Source organism: Rhea pennata, chromosome 1 (assembly GCF_028389875.1).
Source record: "Rhea pennata isolate bPtePen1 chromosome 1, bPtePen1.pri, whole genome shotgun sequence".
Lineage (NCBI taxonomy): Eukaryota > Metazoa > Chordata > Aves > Rheiformes > Rheidae > Rhea > Rhea pennata.
This window is the reverse complement of record NC_084663.1, coordinates 171,174,816-171,194,094: the sequence shown is the minus strand read 5'-3', so window position 1 is coordinate 171,194,094 and position 19,279 is coordinate 171,174,816. Positions and strand designations below refer to the sequence as shown.

Sequence of the window (19,279 nt, the reverse complement as noted above, 5' to 3'; positions counted from 1 at the left end):
AATATATCATTTGTAATAATATGTGGACTATTTCTTACCTCATCATCCTTCAAGGAACTGCTTTTGGCAAAAACAAAACAAAACAAAACAAAACCCACCAGATTTCTTTGGAGGATTGTATTTATACAAATACTTAATTGACTGTGACTAAATTAAAAAAGCCCTGTGTTTCCTCTTTAGATATGTGTAAATTGTTGTGCTCTGTGATTTTTGAGCTAATGAGAATTGGGATGAAATTATTCATGTTTTATGGGCGATACTGTGAAAAAATAAATCAATTACTGGAGTTAAAAGTGAGGATGAAGCTGACTTTGACTTTTGTAACAGTTTTATACCAATACCATGTTTTGAATCACTCCTGTCTACTGTGAAGGATGGTAGAAAGAAAGGTACTTTTGATTAATGTGCTGGTTTTAATACTTTCCATTACAGAGGAACAGACATACTAGATCAGACCCCTCACCATCCAGCCTAGTAATTTGTTTCTGACAGCTCAGTCAGATGCCTCGGAGGAGGGTGCAAGGAGCTGCAGCCAGAAATTGGGGCACTGCCCTCCCTGTACCATGAAGATAATAAAGCTATTCACACACAGCAAGCAGCCTGCTGAAAACTAATCTTGTGATGCCAGAAATAATGAATAAACCCTTCCCAGACTTTTCTGTCTATTGTATTGAGTGATGCTGAACTACAGCAAACGCTTTCTAATGTGCTCCTTGCTTATCTTGAAGCCTCAGTGTACCAACATGTAACAGCTGCTGTGATGCAGTGGTACTGCACCGGGCTGGGAGGCAGGTGTAGAGCCCCAGTCTGAGACCTGTAAGAATTAATATCTGGATGAGTCTAAGCAAGTGTACTGAAAACCCCTACCTGCTCTCAGAGCTAAGCCTTTGTTTGTCAAGGGAAACCCCTTACACTCGATCCTGTGATTTCAGAATTTTGTTCATCCTTAGTCTTAGTCCTGAGTTTGACCTTGGATTTACACGGAGAATTTATCAAGGTCTCAGCAAGGACATCAGAGCAGTTCAGGGAAGGTCAGATGGGGCAGGAACATGCAAGGTGTCTGCAAGGAGCATGCAGGGAGATGCCTTTGTAGCGACACATAAACGTTTTCAATACAAACATATTTTGGGTAGGGAAAGTCTCACATCTGGCCTGCAGGAGCCTTATTCTGAGCTCTGTCCATCTGTATTTACCAGATTTATTCCACAATGGATTTGACAGATCCATTTGGATCTGTCCATCCAGATTGCCATTCCATTGGTAACAACTGTCTTTGTTTCAAAAACTGATTAAGGATCACTTTTAAATAGAAATTAAAGAGAATGTAATACAAAAGATACACTGTCACACTGTTTTCAGAGATCTGTACAAGCAGCCCATGGGGGCTGGGACTCCTCCTGTTTGTACGGCACACTGCTCATGAGAGCTACAGAGAAAACTTGTCATCTGGAACATAAATTTTGTACATGACCCTAACTAAGCTCAGTAAACCAATATTTAATTTTCACAAACATAAAATTTACTGTGTAAAGAAAATTCACAAAATAATGGTTAAAGTTTCTCTCATTTGTGATGTCTGCTTCTACTGGTTGGTCATATTATGCTTGCCTGGATGCATATTTTGCACCTTGTTGAATAAATCAAAGCTGTTATGTATTTTTTCTATGACAGTACTACTACTGCTTAGGAAGTACTGTGCCTGTGTATTCGGACTTGCTTGGACGTTTCTCATAGACTAACAGTTTTAGCCCCTACTCAGGTAAAACTAAAAATCTTTAAATACCATTTGATGCAGGAGGGAGAGCTGTGATCATTTAATATGTCTGCTTATTATGCTCATCCTCTTTGCTTCTCACACACATTTTTATTTAGTTTTAAAAATCCTCTTGTGTATGAATTTCATTTTTTAGTTTGTACTATTCTTTCTGCCTGCAGACATCTCTATAGTAACCTCTGCTTCAACTAAGGAATGGAACTAAATCAGTACATTACAGTAATTATAATAAATTAATTATAAGGCAGAAGTGGAGATAGTTGACATTTCACTGACTTCATAATAATAGAGTTGCCAATGTTTGTATGATTATCTCCTTCCTTCTTGTTTGTTATTATACTAGGAATTCAAGAAAGCACTTAATCTCTACCATAGTTGTCAGACACAGGATGTGGCAAGGATAGGAGGAAAAAAAAGGAAGGAAAGAGGTTAGTAATGTCCCAGGAAGAGAAAATGCACATAATTACAGAGAGTGTAGATTACTTTTCGAAGTTATTAATTTTGGCTTGGTCTTCCTATGTGGAAATAACAATTTATACAGTGTACATACAACTAAGGGAGAAGAGAAATTGTCACTCATTGTAAGAGGAAGGAAGGTCATGCTTTAGATGATTGAATTGCTTTTATTATTTGTTTAAAGTTTGTCTTCATGTGTAGGGAAACATGAGAAAATTACAGCGCTCTCATTTTTACATTGTTGATTACTTTGGATGTCAGATGACTTCATTAACAACTAAATTGATAATGGTTCCCCTGGTTCAAATCCCATCATCAAGTTTTGCCCTTCTCAGTAATTCCTGGCAGATATCAAAGATCACTAATATCAAAACAAATTTTGAAATCAGCAAAATTTCTTCCAAATAGAAAAGGAGATGTATGGGTAATACTTGGCAAATGCTGATGTTTACATAGATTTTGTCATATGTATACATGTGAGGATTTCAGCATGGTGTGACTTGTAGATGAGAGGAGAGCTAGTACAGTACATCAGTGAACTTAGGATATACCTCTGAAAGACCATAAATGGTTCACTGCAAGTGTTGGCAAGTCTTTCTAATTGAAATCCTGTGGGACATTTCTCTTGTATTAAAAAATCTGTATCTGTTAGGGCATGGGAAAATACTCTAAAGAAGAGCTATGACTAGTAATGACATACCTGAATTTACAGAGTAGATAGTAATTCTGAGGTGTGAACTGTCCTTTTTTTTTCAGCAGTTGCTAAATTAAGATGCCAGTTTTTGGCACTGGTCGCATGGTTGGTGTGAACCCACCTAATAGCACACTACCACTTAAGGGTGGTAGTATCTCTCTTTTTTGCCCTATGCTTTGTTTCAGTCCTTTTGATCACAAGACAGGCAGTGAGGTGGATCAGTTTACAGATCTGACTGTGCAGTCTAAGGAAGTAGTGGGAGAGCATGGCCAGGGGCAGGACAGGGAAGGAGAACTGCTCACTGCTCCTTTTGGTGGTAGTGTGGTTTTAGATCAGTTTAAACTGATAATGAAATTGCACCCTTGTTGTTAACTACAAAACTTACTGTCACACCCATTTACTGGATCACTGCACAGTACAGTTAGATAAGTGATAGAGATATTGAAGAACATCTGTGTGGTATTTTTGAATGGACAGTCACTGCGGATAGACCTTTGAGTGTTCAGGAGGCCCATTTTAGGAAAGCCTGAGAAAAATTGTACCAAGAGGTTATTACTGAACTTGGCCTTCTGCATGAAACTCCAAGGATTGCTTGTTTGTGGCCATATCCCTTCATATCCCTCAGCTCATCTCTTTCAGCTGAACAACCAGCCTTTCTTGGTCTATGTGTTTGCCTGGATGTGTTTGCTCCTTCTGCACGATAATTTGGCTGTTAATCTCTTCAGTTTACAAGTCATGTGGAAGGAACAGCTAACATGCCACACATTGTTCCTGACATAATTCTCATACAACGTCACTGTTCAACCTCGCTCTCCTTTATTTGATTGCATTTTTTGAGATTATAGGAAAATCTCAAATTATCTAGGAAAATAATTGTCCTTTTATATATATATAAAACACTTCTTTTATCACTACTTAAAAACAATAGAGGACATAAATCTTTATATATATAAGACTCCAGTTCCTGAAACCCCCCATGATCATGACTCTGTAGGATTTGTATTGTCAGTATATGAGAACAGACTGTCTTCATCCTTCTAGGTCATTTTCTGCTTGCTAAAGTTTTCTTTTTGACATCCTCTTCATTCCTTTTCAGTTACTTTGCTACATATTTCCAAACTTCAGGCTCCATCTGTTCTGTTTCTCCCAAATAATAGCACTCTCAAGTCACATCCCCACTGTGCTTTTATAATGAATCACATTTTGGTCTGATTTTTGTGTGTATCATGGTGCTCACTTATTATTTTTGGAAGGTAGAATGCAAAAAACGTATTTTCTCAAATAACACTGGATATTTAGGTGTGTAATGTTTGTATTATACAGAGAGTCAGGTACAACTGTAAGTGGTATTGTAGTATAATGCCATTGCAAAGATCTAAAATGTAGGATATTTACCAGCAGGGTGAGAAGGAAGGTGATTTTTTAATGTTCCCTAGAAAGTGAGGTTTAATCCTTCCAAATGAAGACATTAGTGTTATTTCTGACATAGGCAGCCTCAGCTTTGGGCTCTGCTAATTCCCTTCTCCTATGCTAGGCAAGGATTTGAAATCGATATTCCAGTCATTCCTTGTGAAAGCCATTTAAGAAAGACTGCACTCATTTCCAATGGAAATTATTCTTAGTTCCAGTAGAGGTCTTTGCCTAGAAGTAGAAAAATACTCATTGGCTCAAGGCCAATGCAATGTATAGAAAAACTTTGATATGATGCCTGTTCTCCCGGCAAAACTTCAGAAAAACTAAAAAATCCAGACACATAATCATGTGATTTTTGCAGATTTCCTGGGAATTTGCAATCTAGGCTCCAGATTGGGGTATTTCAGATGCTAGAGTGATGGCTTTAGGAACACTAGCAAATAACTTCTGCATACCTCTGAGTAGTTTGATTTAAGAGCTTTTTGTCCTCACTATAGCTATTTTTACAGACAACCTTAAGATTTTACTGGCTTGATTCAATGGCAAGTCAATTCTGCTCTCCAACAAGTGCAAAGAGCAGTTTTGGCAGTTTCAATTCCTGCCTGCTAGCAATCTAGAAAAAAAAAAAGGGGGGGGGGGGAAGGGAGAGAGAAAGAGAGAGAGAGAGAGAGAGATCAGTGTGACACATACTGCTACATGGGATTTTGTGGCATCACTTAAACAGAGAGGCGGAGTGAAGCTCAGCTGTTTTTCTAGCTGCAGAAATAGAAAATGTTACTTGGAAGGAAGGAGGAAGTACACCAAATCTACTATGTCTCAAACATGACAGTGCCTCTTTAAAATGTACTTAAACCTGTTTAACACACCCCTACTTTTCACCACTCCCTGGGAACACACACCTCTTATAGCAACTTGTAAATCAAGAAAAACCAAACCCGGCAATTTATCCTCCTGTATGTGGTAGCTATTTTAACACACACCCAACCTGGCCATATAATTAAGCTACAGTACAGTTGGCTGACTTGGAGCTTTCTGATTCCATCTAAAATTGTAAAATTACTATAAGTCTAAAGGCTTCAGATTCTCTGGAGCAGAATTACACATTTGAAAATGAAAATTAAGAAAAAGGCAAAGAATTCAAAGACTCTGATTTAGGCATAATACTGTAGAGGTTTGGCTCACTGATCCATAGAAGAGGTCAAGCCCTATTTATACTGGTTTGTCTGCGGCTCAGACATCTGAACTGAGTGAATATAGTTAACTACAGCTAGGAAATCAAAGTTTATAAATTCAAGTATTGCTGTGGTTATAGCTAGAGGGTTCAAATCCAGAAAGATCTGACACAGTCCTTCCAGGAATGGAAGGACTTTTTCCTTCTGTATGTAGGGTTGAAAGGCAAGCAAATGCCAGAAAAGCACAGTGATTTCTGGGTTTCTTGCCTTCTCCCCCTTCTTACGAGCAATGAGGAATGCAGTGGTGCAGACCTGCACAGGTGCTGGGGCCCAAGACATACACAAAATAAAAAGTCCCCAAGCAAATCAGTTTGACAGATTTCACATACAAGCAGCCTTTCTTAGGTCTGTCCTATTCTCTTTTTTTACTACCAGCCACAGCTACAGGAGCCAGCTTTGGGGGAGTGTGTGCCAAGATCACAGCACACCCTGGGAACTTCTAGAATAAAACTTTGCTGCTCCATAAAGAGTATTTTTCCTGCATCCTAACTGTTGCCTAACTAATCCCTGCTTTTAGCAAGGCTTTTTCAGCATATGTGTGTTGTATTACTTCCACAAAGGGCTACCGCTCAGACCGGAGTAGAGCATGTCATCTGTCTGTATTTCCTGTCTGTATTTTCACTGTAGCTTCCTTAGGGAACTCTTGATGCTTCTTGTCTTCTTTAAACCATGTGAAAATAGCTAGCCTAGTAACAGTTTTAATGAACTGCAACGTTTAAAAAACCTTAAGTTCCACTCTGAAGTATGCATGGAAAATTTTTGTTGACATCAGTTACTGGCATCTGACTTCTCTGCCTTTGGTTAGATGTCTAAATCTGGCAAATTTGGGGTATTTCACTTTAGCAACCACTTTAGAAGTTTGGAAATGTTGGTCTTATCCAAACAGATTAGCCAAGGCTACTTAGCTGAATTATACTTGCTAATTACAAATACTTTGCTGCTATATATTTTGAAAGTACTGCTTTAATATTCACCGATTAACTCATATCACAGTTGTTTTAAGTAATGTACTCGTCCTTCAATCCAGAACATTTTTTCTGTCTATGGTTGTGAGTATATAATTAAACATTCTTAATTATTTTTAGCGCCAGAAGATTCAGTATCTAGAAAAGACATTAGTAGTTAAAAAAAAAAAAAAAACTCATAAAGTCTTTTGCCTGAAAACTGACAATTTTGATTATGGGAAATGCTTCTGGGAGTGCCTTAAAGGAATTGTAACATATGGCCTCTCACCTTGTTATTTCTGTGTGGGTCAGACTCCCACATGGCCAGATTATAGTTTCCTTGTCACACTTTCTATGTAAGAGGCCACAGTGTGGCAGGGAAGGAATTTTCTACCATGCATCACAAAAGATATAGTTTGATTGCCAAAGAGGTATAGTATAGCAGCTGTACTTTCGAGGCTGCGGAATGAACTTTGCAACTTGAATTTTGGCCAGAAATAGAGAAAAAACTTTTTTTGCATACTTGTTTTTAGTTTGCTTTCTACAAGAGAAAAATTTTTATTTGAAACCCTTTCATTACACGGGATTCATTGGGCCTGTCAAGGTGTTTACAACACGGATGCCTACATCTGCCTTGTCATCTTAGGTTCCCTTGCAAGACAGTGGAAAGAAACAGTCACTTTTAGAGCTCAGTGCTCTGACCTACTTTAGTCATCCGCATCAGAGTGAGATGAATTACATTAGGGGATCTTAGGTGACAAATGTAGAACTAAGTGCCTGACTTTTGATGTAGGCTAGCTTTTTTATTGACTAATGCCCTTAATAGAAAGTTTTGCCCTGCTCTGAAAACACAAGTGTTTGAAAATAACTGTCATCAGTTTGGCTTCTCCTTTCATTAACTAGAATTTGGATTATTTACTTAGATATTAACTGACATTTAGTTTTCTCAAGTTGCACAGGGATCCAGAGCAACCTTCACTTGAAATTATTGGCTTCTTCATGGTATGCTACAACAGTATGATGGCAGGGTCTGGAACTTCAGGAACTGATCTGGGACTCCATGATTAAGTTCAGATAATTATAACTACTCTGACCTGACCTGATTCTTTCCTCTTTTAATGTCACCCAAATTACTTTGAAATCATCCTGTTTTATAGTCTAGGTTTAAAACACAAGAGAGATTTTGTTCTCATTGCACTAAAAAAATAACAACCACAACAATACTAAAAAAATTCCAGAAAAATTCTTGGTGTACTGAACATTGGAGCTCATTTGAACGGTGTTTCTATCAACTCTCTTTCCAAAATACTTACAATTTTGAAAGCAGCTATTCAGAGGAATATAATTTATTCATAATAAAAAGGAAGGAGAAGTTGATATTTAAAATATATTAGCTTCCTCATAACTGCAACAGTTATTGACCAGTTTATATCGTAGAACAGGAATTCTGTAAAATTAAGAAGAGAGTTCAGTTGGTTCTTCAGGTTCTCAGTCCATTAAATTCTATTTGCAGATGTACTAACTAAGGAAATTTATTGTCCTTTCTTTTACATAGTTCTGTTCATGATTGAAATCTGCACCTGTACTTCAACGCCTAGAAAATGCTATTAATCCTTCTATATCTGTGGGCAAGGAAGGATGTTAAGACAGCAAAATTCTTCTCTGGAGAAGCTGGGAGGGGAACGTGGAAGGAAGACACTATTTCTGTGCTATCATTTTCTATTTCACTCCATCAGATGACCTACATTTCAACATGTATCACAAATCTGCCTTGTTATTTTATCTGTTCTTTGAAAGGATGAGCTACTTTATTTGACCACAAAGGTATATATTAATAAGGAAAGGGTCTTAAACATTCGCCATCCAACTAAAGAAGAAAATAATTTCCAATAAACTAAAATGGTTATGCTGAATGACTCTCAATCGGCTCCTTCACTAAGGAGACTGTCTTTAACAATTAAAGCAACAATATTATACATAAATTTGGTATCAGCTTGATTTTATTGCTAATTGTTTACGTTAGCATCAATGAATTAGGAAACTGATTTCACATCAGATATCAATTTTAATGCAATATTTTATTTATGTACACTATACAATTTTTCACACAGGGGCATAACAGGAGTGGCAGTCCTTGGTCAGCCCAAAGGTCTTTTAGGCCGATGTTCTGTCTCCTGTAACAGCCAAAAGCAGATGCTTAGGGAAAGCAGAAGAATAGGGAAAGCATATATGTTGTTTTCTCTGAGTGCCCTCATAGACTAACTGTGTGCATGTTAGGCTCTTTCTTAGCCAAATGTGTTTCCTGTGTACCTAGTAACCATCAGTGGATTTCTCTTCCATGAAACTGTCTTGTTTCTCATTGAACTGTTTTATTTTTATGTACACACACATGCATATATATATATATATATATATATATACATACATGTATATCTATATATGAGTGCGTGCATGTGCCCACACACACACACATGCATGCACGTACATACATATATATAAACCAACTGCTGTAGTTCATAAACTATTGTAAACACAGCATCTTACAGCAAGGATGGCTAACACACATATTGTGTAAAGAAACAACTTTTTTTTTTTTTTTTTTTTTTTTTTTTTTTTGCTTCCTTCTAGTTTAATTTTAGATGCATAATAGCTCTTATACTGGAGAATAATTAAAATTCCCCCCCTCCATACCACTCATGATTTTTAGATCTCCTTTTATATCTCCCTTCAGATGTCCCTTCACCCCACTAAAAGGATCGTAACTGATATATTTGTTCCTCTTGTGGGAATAATTCTGTCTTTGGTGATCCTTATTCTCCTCTTCTGAATCTTTTAAAGTTCAATTGCATCCTTTCTGATTCCCATTTTTGGGAGTCGGACTATATTAAGTTTTTGACTTATTTCTGTGATTATTAATGTTGGAATGCATTACCTGCCTTGTCTTGTCCTTGTCGTAGAAGCTGTGCTAGTAGTTCCAGAGTTGGCATGTTCCAGGATTGAGCAAGAAAACAATCTTTTTACCATTCCAAACCATTTGGGTTTGATGTTGATAGCACATGGGATCAAAATCCGTAACATCTGGACGACATGCATGTCAGTTATGGGTGCCAGTAACAAAAATGTGAAACACCTATCAAAAGAAGGTTTCATTAATGACATAGGATATTGGTTCACTATTTTGACTGATAAAAAAATTCCATATGAGTTTTCAAATTACAAGTATTTGTTAATTTGTCAATTGACTAGTTTGATCCAAAGAGTAAAAGAAAGAATTATTATAATAGCAAAGGCTGCTGACAGATAATCCCTGCATGATACCAGAACAAGGAGAGAAACTCAGTATATCAGATAAGTATAATTTGAATCTTTTCACATGGTTATCATCTGATTCACAGTATTGACTCCATACAAACAAGACACTGTGGGAATATGATCAATTCCTGTAACAAAATTTTGAATAGGTTACATGCAGAAACTTCCCTCCCTTTAATATTGTCTCCTTTAACATCTTTTAACAAGATGGCTTTCATAGAATCATAGAATCAGTAAGGTTGGAAGGGACCTCTGGAGATCATCTAGTCCAACCTCCCTGCTCAGCAGGGTCACCTAGAGCATGGTAGACAGGGTTGCATCCAGGCCAGCCTTGAATATCTTCAGAGAAGGAGACTCCACAACCTCTCTGGGCAACCTGGGCCAGTGCTCTGTCACTCTCACTTTCCTGGAAGCTGGTACTGTGGCTTTTTTCCCAGACCTCCCAGTGAGAGTAGGTGAGGTGGATATTTATCAAGTCTCGTCTATTCTTAAGTGAAAAGAACAGATCTAATCATAATTCTTACACTCCCACTGTTCTTGGTCTGAGTCCGATTTTCATTTTTTTAGCCACACATATCAATGTTCCTCGTTAATTCAGATGATGATAACACATTTACAAATAAGTTATTTATCAAAACATAAGCTGCAAAACTGGTTACAGCCATTCAGCTGGTACCACACAGATGTCATTTGACTTCGTCAGATTTTCAGCATAATTTTCCTTAGACAACTGATTTTATCAGTAATTCTTTGTGTTATTTTAGCTAGGGTAATAATAGTGCAAGGTTAAGATATACAAGTTTGGTATACTATGGACCAGACTTTCAAGGATTTCTGCAAGACGTTCCATTCACTCACAGAGTAGGGAGGTATTCAAATGGTGGGAAAAGCAGGCCCATTTACATTGGAGATTGTAAACCTCCATGAAATATGCTGGCACCTGCTATGATTAGCATATTTTCTTTACCACCCAGTTTTAGAGAGGGAAACAGAAGAGACTGCTCTGCCCATTTTTGTGGTGACTAGAAGCAGAGAAATGGTTAAGAGACTCTGTATACTATTTATAGCAATTTTTTATTCCCTCTTTGGCTTATGAACTTTGCTACATCTTCTAGGAGAACAATGGGCTGCCAAATACATCTTCATTGTCTTGAAGGATTTCTTAGCACTTGATAGCATTCGAAAAAGCTCTAACAGTGCTCTATCCTGTACTCAGGAAAGCGTAACTAAACGGCCAGTCTGCATACCTTGCACTCACCAGCTGAAAGGTCTTCCCCGAGAATGGCAACCTGCAAAAGCAGTAGCAAATGTAAACTAGGCTGGCAAAAATCAATCCATAAAACATAGCACTATCTCTGGGTGTATTTTGGTGTCTCAGATCAGCTTGTGACTTACTGAAATATCATACTCATTTTAACAGTAACATAAAAATTTAAAGTAGCTTTAAGCCACTTTGCCTCTGTGAACTGCTGTTCCTACGTATTACAAAATGATTCTCCTCTCCACCCATTTTAACCACATGAGCGATAAACTTCTGCAAATACAATGCAAAAAGATAGAAGACAATTCCTTATATCATGTCTAAATATTCATTTAAACAGTAGTGGAACCAGTATCTGTAGGCCTTAATAAAAAGGCTGTGGAGCTGTTCTCTCTCCAGTGACTATTTGAACCACAGAAGGATGGAATTATTGTGGTAACTGTGTTCCCTCCCACAAAAAAATACGTTATGTCCTTGGTGGACAAGGTAGTCTGCTGGGAAAAGTGGACTCCTGTCAAAAGCAGGAGCAATGTTAACCTGGCTTTAACCACAGTCTAAGTGACTTTCTCAACTTGTAGGCTGTCGCTTTCTCTTTCTGTGCTTTGAAAGGGCTAAGCATGCTCTGAGCTGAGCCTGGCGGGTGGGTTAGGCAGAGGATTTCTGGCTTTGTGAGGACCAAAGGAGGAACAGAGCTGTTGAAAAGGAGCCCAGCTGTTTGGTACTGCCAGTAGTTAGGCTTTGCAAAATTGCACAGGACTCTGCTTATCTGCCTTTGAAACCTGCAAACAGAGACCTCATGGGTGTCTTATGATGGAATGATCTGCCTGTAGAAAAAAAATATTCTCCTTATTGTACCTGTACATGTTATACCTATAAATACTCCTGGGATTCACACAGCTGTTTCTAGCCTGGATCTGAGTCACACATACCTCTTGATAAGGGTGTGCCCAGAGGCAACACGTTCCTTTGGTTAATAAAATATTTTCACTTGTGGGTGAAAAGCACTTCTATATATAGAGAGAAGTAGTACAAATTCCAGCAACCCCTCAGTTTATGAAGAGGTAGAGTTGGAATTGAGGGAGGAATGGTCCTTGAGTTAGCCATCTTCAAGAGGAAGGTGTCATGTTAAGCATGAGCGCCACTTTTCTAAGTAAATAGTTTTATGTTTGCTAGATGGGGTCTTTTTTCCCTAAATAATCCCTCTCCTTTTGATTTACTGATTAGAGCTGCTGCCTACATATGTAGGTGATCCTAGAGTAAGATGTAGTAAGAAAAACATGTTGATAGCACAAACGTGGAACCTACCTCCCAAATAAAAGTCACCTTAACAAGCTGTGTTTACCTGCTAACCCACTCTGGCTGGCAGCTGGCCAGCATCCACTGCAGACACCTCTCTATATATTAGAATATTTATTTTTGGCATTCTTTTGACACTAGTTACATTTAACACTATTTCCTTTGGGAAAAACAGGTTCAGTGGGTAGGTAGGGCCACATTAGTTAACTAAAGAGGGGCAGGGCCTGAGCTTGAGCAATATCCTATGTTTGTCCGTACTATTATCTGTTAGGATAATCCTTGACATAGTTTTACCCCTGCCAGTTAGTACTTTCTGAAACAAAACTTGGGCAGAGATCTCTCTAGTATCTGCCAATTTCCAGTACAAGTGTGGATGAGGCCACACAGGTTTTCTGGAATTTTTTTGGAAAGCAAGTTTGGCCATATGGATGCAAACCATGCTGTGCCATTTGCCCTTTGGCCAATGACTAGTCTCTAGTGTCTGTCTTACTAGGAGAGATGCAGCTATTTTATCTGCATCTTGAAATTCAAAATTAGGACACCATTTTCTAGATGTCTTTAAGTCACTCAGAATCACCGTTTGGCTGAGGTTGGAAGGGGCCTCTGGAGATGATCTAGTCCAACTCCCCTGCTCAAGCAGGATCACCTTTAGCTCGTTAGACAGGGTTGCATCTAGATGGGCCTTGAATATCTCCAGAGAAGGAGACTCCACAACCTTTCTGGGCAACCTGTGCCAGTGCTCCATCACTCTCACAGTAAAGCTCCTGTGTTTCAGTTTGTGCCTGTTTTCTCTTCTCCTGTTGCTTGGCACCACTGAAAACAGGTTAGCCCCATCCTCTTGACACCCCTCCCTTCACATATTTAATAGACATTGATAAGATCTCCTCTCAGCCTTCTCTTCTCCAGGCGGAACAGGTCCAGCTCTCGCAGCCGTTCCTCATAGGGCAGGTACTCCAGTCCACTGATCATCTTTGCAGCCCTATCTTTCCAGTAGCTCCATGTCTCTCTTGTCCTGGGGAGCCCAGAACTGGACACAGGACTCGAGATGAGGCTTCCCCAGGGCTCAGGAGAGGGGCAGGATCACCTCCCTCCACCTGCTGGCAACATTCCTCCTAATGCACCCCAGGATACCATTGGCCTTCTTGGCCATGAGGGCACATTTCTGGCTTATGGTCAGTTTGTTGTCCACCAGCGCTCCCAGGTCCTTCTCTGCAGAGCTGCTTTCCAGGTCCTTTTCTGCAGGCTGGTCAGCCCCCAGCCTGTACTGGTACATGAGGTTATTCCTCCCTAGGTGCAGGACTCTGCACTCGACTTTGTTGAACTTCATGAGGTTCCTCTCCGCCCAGCTCTCCAGCCTGTCCAGGTCCCTCTGAATGGTAGCACAGCCCTCTGGTGTATCAGCCACTCCTCCCAGCTTGGTGTCATCAGCAAACTTGCTGAGGAGGCACTCTGTCCCTTCATCAAGGTCACTGATGAATAAGTTGAACAAGTCTTTTGAATGCAACAATGATGATAACATCTGATATCCCTGAAGATAGTTTACCAATCCCATCTGAAGGTTCACAGTATTAAAGGATTTTTTTCTTTTGGAGGACCGTATGTATGAAAACTGTATTTAGTAATGCATTCCTCCCTTTTTGGGAGGAGTCAAGTAATGGTATTTGTTTAAAAAGTCGCCTGCTGAGTTACTGCTCATTCGCACTTGTGTATCTGCATAAAAGCTCAATAGGACCACACTACATTATGCTGTTTTCAAATGATGACCACCCTATAAACTTTAGTAAGAATGTGGAGGTAGAACAATACTTTGCAATAAGTTTTGTAGTTAAAAATGGAAACTCAACAAAATGACAAGAAAATCATGAATCTTACTAGTAATCAAGAAAAAGATCTTACTATCAAAGAAAATACTTTGTAGAAGAAAATATAAGCTAAAGCTAAAAGCACAGAACACAACTATCTTGTTCAGAGAAAGACAAGAATCAGGAAGCATGCTAATGCATTACCACTGTAGGGTGCTACATGCATTTGACTTTAATAAGACTGAATAAGCTATTCAAATCTAAATTATGGTATTTCTGAACTAGTTATGCTCCCTTTCTGCCAGCTCTACTCTATTTTAAAAGTCAAGTTTCCCTACTGGATGTTTCTTAGGAAGCATTTAAAGAATTCTTTGAATGACTAATAAGCCTAAGCTCTATTGTTGACAAAGTATTTAAAATTAGCTTGCTAGAAATGATCTCCAGAATTTGCTGGCCATCTGAGCAGCAATATATTATGACCTCTGGTACTAGTCAGTAATGTGTCACTATTGCTTGTTATTAATAAACTAAAACTTGGGGTCAATAAATAGATATTTGTAGGGAGGAACTCTAAGGCTCTCTCAGGCCATATCCTCTGCTAATGTCAATTGTGTTAGCTTTTGGTGGAGTTACAGCTCTTTTTATCAGCTGAGGATATCACCATTTATATATATATACATATATATATATATATTTATTTCTTGGAAAATCTTGTCCTTCATCTTGAGAGAATGGGAAGAAAAAGCAGACTATTTGCCTAACTCTCAACAGGCAGATCATAGATCCCATAATACAGAATGCTATCTGGCTGTGCTATAACTTCAAAGTATGGGAAGTTTGTTCTTGGAGAACAGTCATAGGTCACTTTCACTGTATGCTTATTCTGAAAATATTCAATTCTTGATATGTATTATTGCATCATATACTCCTTACTGGCAAGATCCAATATTTGTATGTGACTACCACAGAGAAAAACAGATAGCAGTAAGTGGTAATTGCTTTAGTCTGTATAATGCTGTTTCCTTTTTGATTTTTTTCAGGTTTGAAATAGCAAGTAAACAGCATAGCTAACATCAAAAATTTACCATCTCTTGAATCTACTTAATGAGATATATCAGTCAATAAAGGAGGCTGGCCTGCTTTATTCTTAAGCTGACCTCAGAACCATTCTTGGACACATTTTACCATACATTTTACTGTTCAGGTTCCATGCTGTCATGTCATCCAGTAAAGATTTAGCAAAGACTGTCTTAACAGAAGCTTACTTTAGGTAGCAGAGCTGGCTTGCTGCGCCCCTTAGTTTCCTCTCTAAGTTCAAAATACCAGAAAGTATCAATTTAATTTCTCCAGACTCCATTGGGTGCTTCTCCAATTCAAGGGCTATGTACAATTTTTTAAATCTCGTTCACAGCCTGTATTGCTTATGAAGAAAGACCTGTTCCATTTTTGAGACATCTGGGTTAAAACTGTAAAAATGCAGTATGTATGTAGAGAGGTGCATTCACAAAATTCTCTTCTTGATTCTAAAAAGATAAACCTATAGCACAGTGTACCTGAACATGCCCCAGCTGCAGTAAATATTTTCACTTTCAGGAACCAGGAAGTTGAGATGTACAAGGTTCAAAAGGTATGCTTGCTTGCATTAATTAATTCTTAAATTTGTGGTAGCTGGTGGTTTATATCTGCAGTTTTTGGATGGCTACTGTGTTTCATCGGTTGCATTTCATCAGATGTAGGCAATGTTCAGACAATAAATTCATGTGATTAAGTACCAAGCCTATGAAGCAACCATCAGTACCAACCATCAGCAAAAATAAGGGTTAGAAACATGATTGAGGGAACATTTGCTATGTTAGTTTCTCTCAGAATTTGATGTTTTGTGTAGAAAGTCTTAACTTTCATGGAAGTCAATAGCACTAAAGGACACTCAGCATCTTGTATAAACTCATCTCATATATGTCATTACAACAGTTGGGCTAATGTAAGGCACATTATAAGCAGACCCTATATCTTTAACAGAAGCATATGGTCTATATATTCCTATAGGAAATTGATTTTTCCTCTCTCTCCTCTTTATTAATAATAGGGTAGTTCTTAGCTAAAGCCATTGTAAAAAAAAAAAGTGAAGGCAGTCTCTTCTTTTTGTTTACGATGGTCTGTACTGAAGGTAAATCGAATGTGCACAGACAAGAGGCACTTGCAACAAGATCTCTTGTGGGAGGGTTGTCCCCCACGGATGTTTTGCCTCTGCCTACATACTCAGAGCAAGTACTTAATATGGGTCAGATTCCAGTGTGCATTCCCCACATAACACTTCTTGCAGACTTTCCTTTGATGAAAGACAGTGTTTCTCCATATTCTTCTGTGTAAATACTAAATACCTGTATTCTATTCTTTAAATTCTCTAGTTGAGAGACAGCCATATATCTCTTTAATATATATTTATGTGGAAAATCCAAATGAAGATAGTATGTTCATCCAAATAGTTGCTTGGTTTCAACGTCTGTGAAAGCATTTTATTTGGTGAACCCAGGCCTATTGCACTTGAAATCACAGAAGTATAACAACTCACTGGTATTTTTAATTGATCTGGTATTTCTACCAGGTGCCACCCTTTTCCACACCTCCTACCTCCTCCTTAAGTGACTCAGCCTCTGAAGGAGAAGCCTTTTGATTTTGCAGACAGTTGGATGGAAAACAACAGTACAGCTCTCTGTCTGCTCTAATTGTACCTCACTTCCAGGTATCCCAGGTCGCTGTACCACATTGGGCCACTATAGGACACTACCTTCTAACATACATAGGTAAGGAGATTTACTTGTCTGCTTTTCATCTAAAGTCCTATATTTTCAAACATTCATTGATATCTGAATGTCCAGTTTAGGACACTTTAAGGGATCTGATTTTCAATAGGCGTCAAGAACTCGCTTATGAAAGTCCATTTCTTAAAGTGTCTCAGTTTAGGTGTTCAAATCATTTCGGAAATCTTATCTCGGCCAAACTATCAATTGATTATTTACATTATAGATTGCCAGTATAATTGTATTTTATTTTACTGATATTTCTCTGATGACAAACTCATTGTTCACATAGTTTTCCATGAATGGCTGTTTTAATGTCTCTTTTGCTCTAAGGTTTATTTTACTGTTTCTTTATACTTCCTTTGATATTTTTATCTAAAATGAAATGAAAAGAAAAAAAATCTAATTTACTTGAATTTGCTTCAAGTGTATGATTTTTGAAAAAAAATTATCAATAGCTTGCCTTTTAATAACAAACTACTTGTGAACTATTTGTAAATCATTTCGACATTTGAAAACGGTATATATAAAAATATTTTACTTTGATATAATCATTATTGTGCACCATGAACTGAACTCATTTATAAACAGGAAGAGTTCTTCATTAAAAATACTTAAAAGTGAAAGGAATGTAATGAATAAGAAAGACTAAAATTAACATCCTTTGTATACTCTATACAAAAAAAAAAAAACATTTAAAATTGATCATATATTTCTCATTTAAAAACACATACAGTTTGGTTTCTGACTTAGCAGCTTATTTTATATTAGTGACAGTTCCAAAGCTGAATTTCTTTTCAAAACAGAATCTCATACGCCCACGTCCTGAAAAACCAGTTTTGAGTGCTCTTTCTGCTATGAATAGATGAATGATTTCTGTCTTACATCCACATGTTCTCTAATCCAATCTTGCCTGTTCTAATCTTGTCTAGTTTCCCTTTTATTCACATGTATGTGTACAGGTTATTCATATTCTTTATGAGGGTTGTTGTCAATTCTGTGGCCTAAACCATATAGTGAAATATTCATTTAAACAGATGTTGTTATTTCCCAAAGTTTACAGATCTATTATACCACTATTACTCTGATTTGAGATTCAAGAAAAAAAATCATTATAGGAGTGTTCTTTTTTGTTTATTTTTAATGTTTATAAAATACATTTAGTTATTTCTTCGTGTAGCTTTCAGGAAAATGACATATAGACTAAGTAGTGGACAAATAAAGAAAAATCATTCAATCTGTGATTTTGAAATATATGAATGACACTCAAGTGCTATAACCATGGTGCTCTGCTGAGTTAGCCACAGTATGACTCTTTCTATTTCATGTCCTAATCTCCAGTTTTGAAAAGCGGCAGTTGATCAGTTGATGCTCGTAACAACTTTGGGGGCATGAAAGTGCAACATCTGTTACAGAGATCTGAAGCTAACAGACTGGACCCTTGAAACTATTTAGGAGATGTTTGCTCTTCTACTGATATCCTTGACCAAAATAGCAGGCTTGGAACTGTGAAGGATGGCATAGCTTTGGTTGCAGTAAGCAGGTTCTAGCTGCAATGGTGATTTGAAAAACAGCCTTCACCTGAAGTGAAGCCATGGCTAGAAATGCAAATGCTTTTTTGAATTGAGGTAGCTAGATCTGACAGCACAGTCACAATATTTCTGTTGGGAGTCTGATAGATCTTCATTTCAAGGGAGAAACGCTGGCTGTATGGAAGTAAAAGCAAAATTGCTATTGAATTCCCACAACAGCAAGATTTCAGATCTCACACTTATGGATGTCTATTTAGAAGAACAATTGTCATAAGAAGGGGTAAAAATGATAAGTTATTTTATCTCCTAATCTTTTACTTACAATGCTTGGAGATCTTGATCCTTTAGGAGGTCAAAGTGACCTTAGTCATTTGCTCATTCACACATCTAGGTCCTATTGTTTTCAAAGGAAATGATGCAGAAAATAACATAGTTTCCTGACCTGACATAAAAGTTGTTAACTGAAGGCAAGGAAATACTGCAGTTTGTTCCGAAACTGTGAATAAGTAACAAATGTGCTTTTTGTTTAAAAGGTCATATCATCCACATTCATCTCATACGAATGAAAGATAAGCCATATAGGATATAATTAATGCTGGCAGTTCCAATGAACAAAAAGAAACAAAACAAAATAAACTCAAGGTAACCTTCATTTCGTTCACTCATCAAGAAACAAAGTTATTCTATTGAAAAATTTCTCTTAGACTGCAGTGAAAAAATGCAAATATTCTAAAATAGAAAGGATGTGGAACACTAATTTCT

At 37.7% G+C, this 19,279-nt stretch overlaps 1 protein-coding gene across 3 annotated transcripts in view; it reads left to right on the top strand.

Moving 5' to 3' along the window:
- The window catches only part of SCEL (sciellin), an 82,560-nt gene that overhangs the window by 6,633 nt on the left and 56,648 nt on the right, over positions 1–19,279 (top strand). For 2 of the 3 annotated variants that reach the window (XM_062566860.1, XM_062566858.1), the window contains exon 2: positions 16,928–16,988. The exons of the other annotated variant lie outside the window; for it this stretch is intronic. The gene's annotated coding sequence lies outside the window, so the exon portion shown is untranslated. The remainder of the gene's footprint in view (positions 1–16,927; positions 16,989–19,279) is intronic. 3 annotated transcript variants of the gene reach the window in all.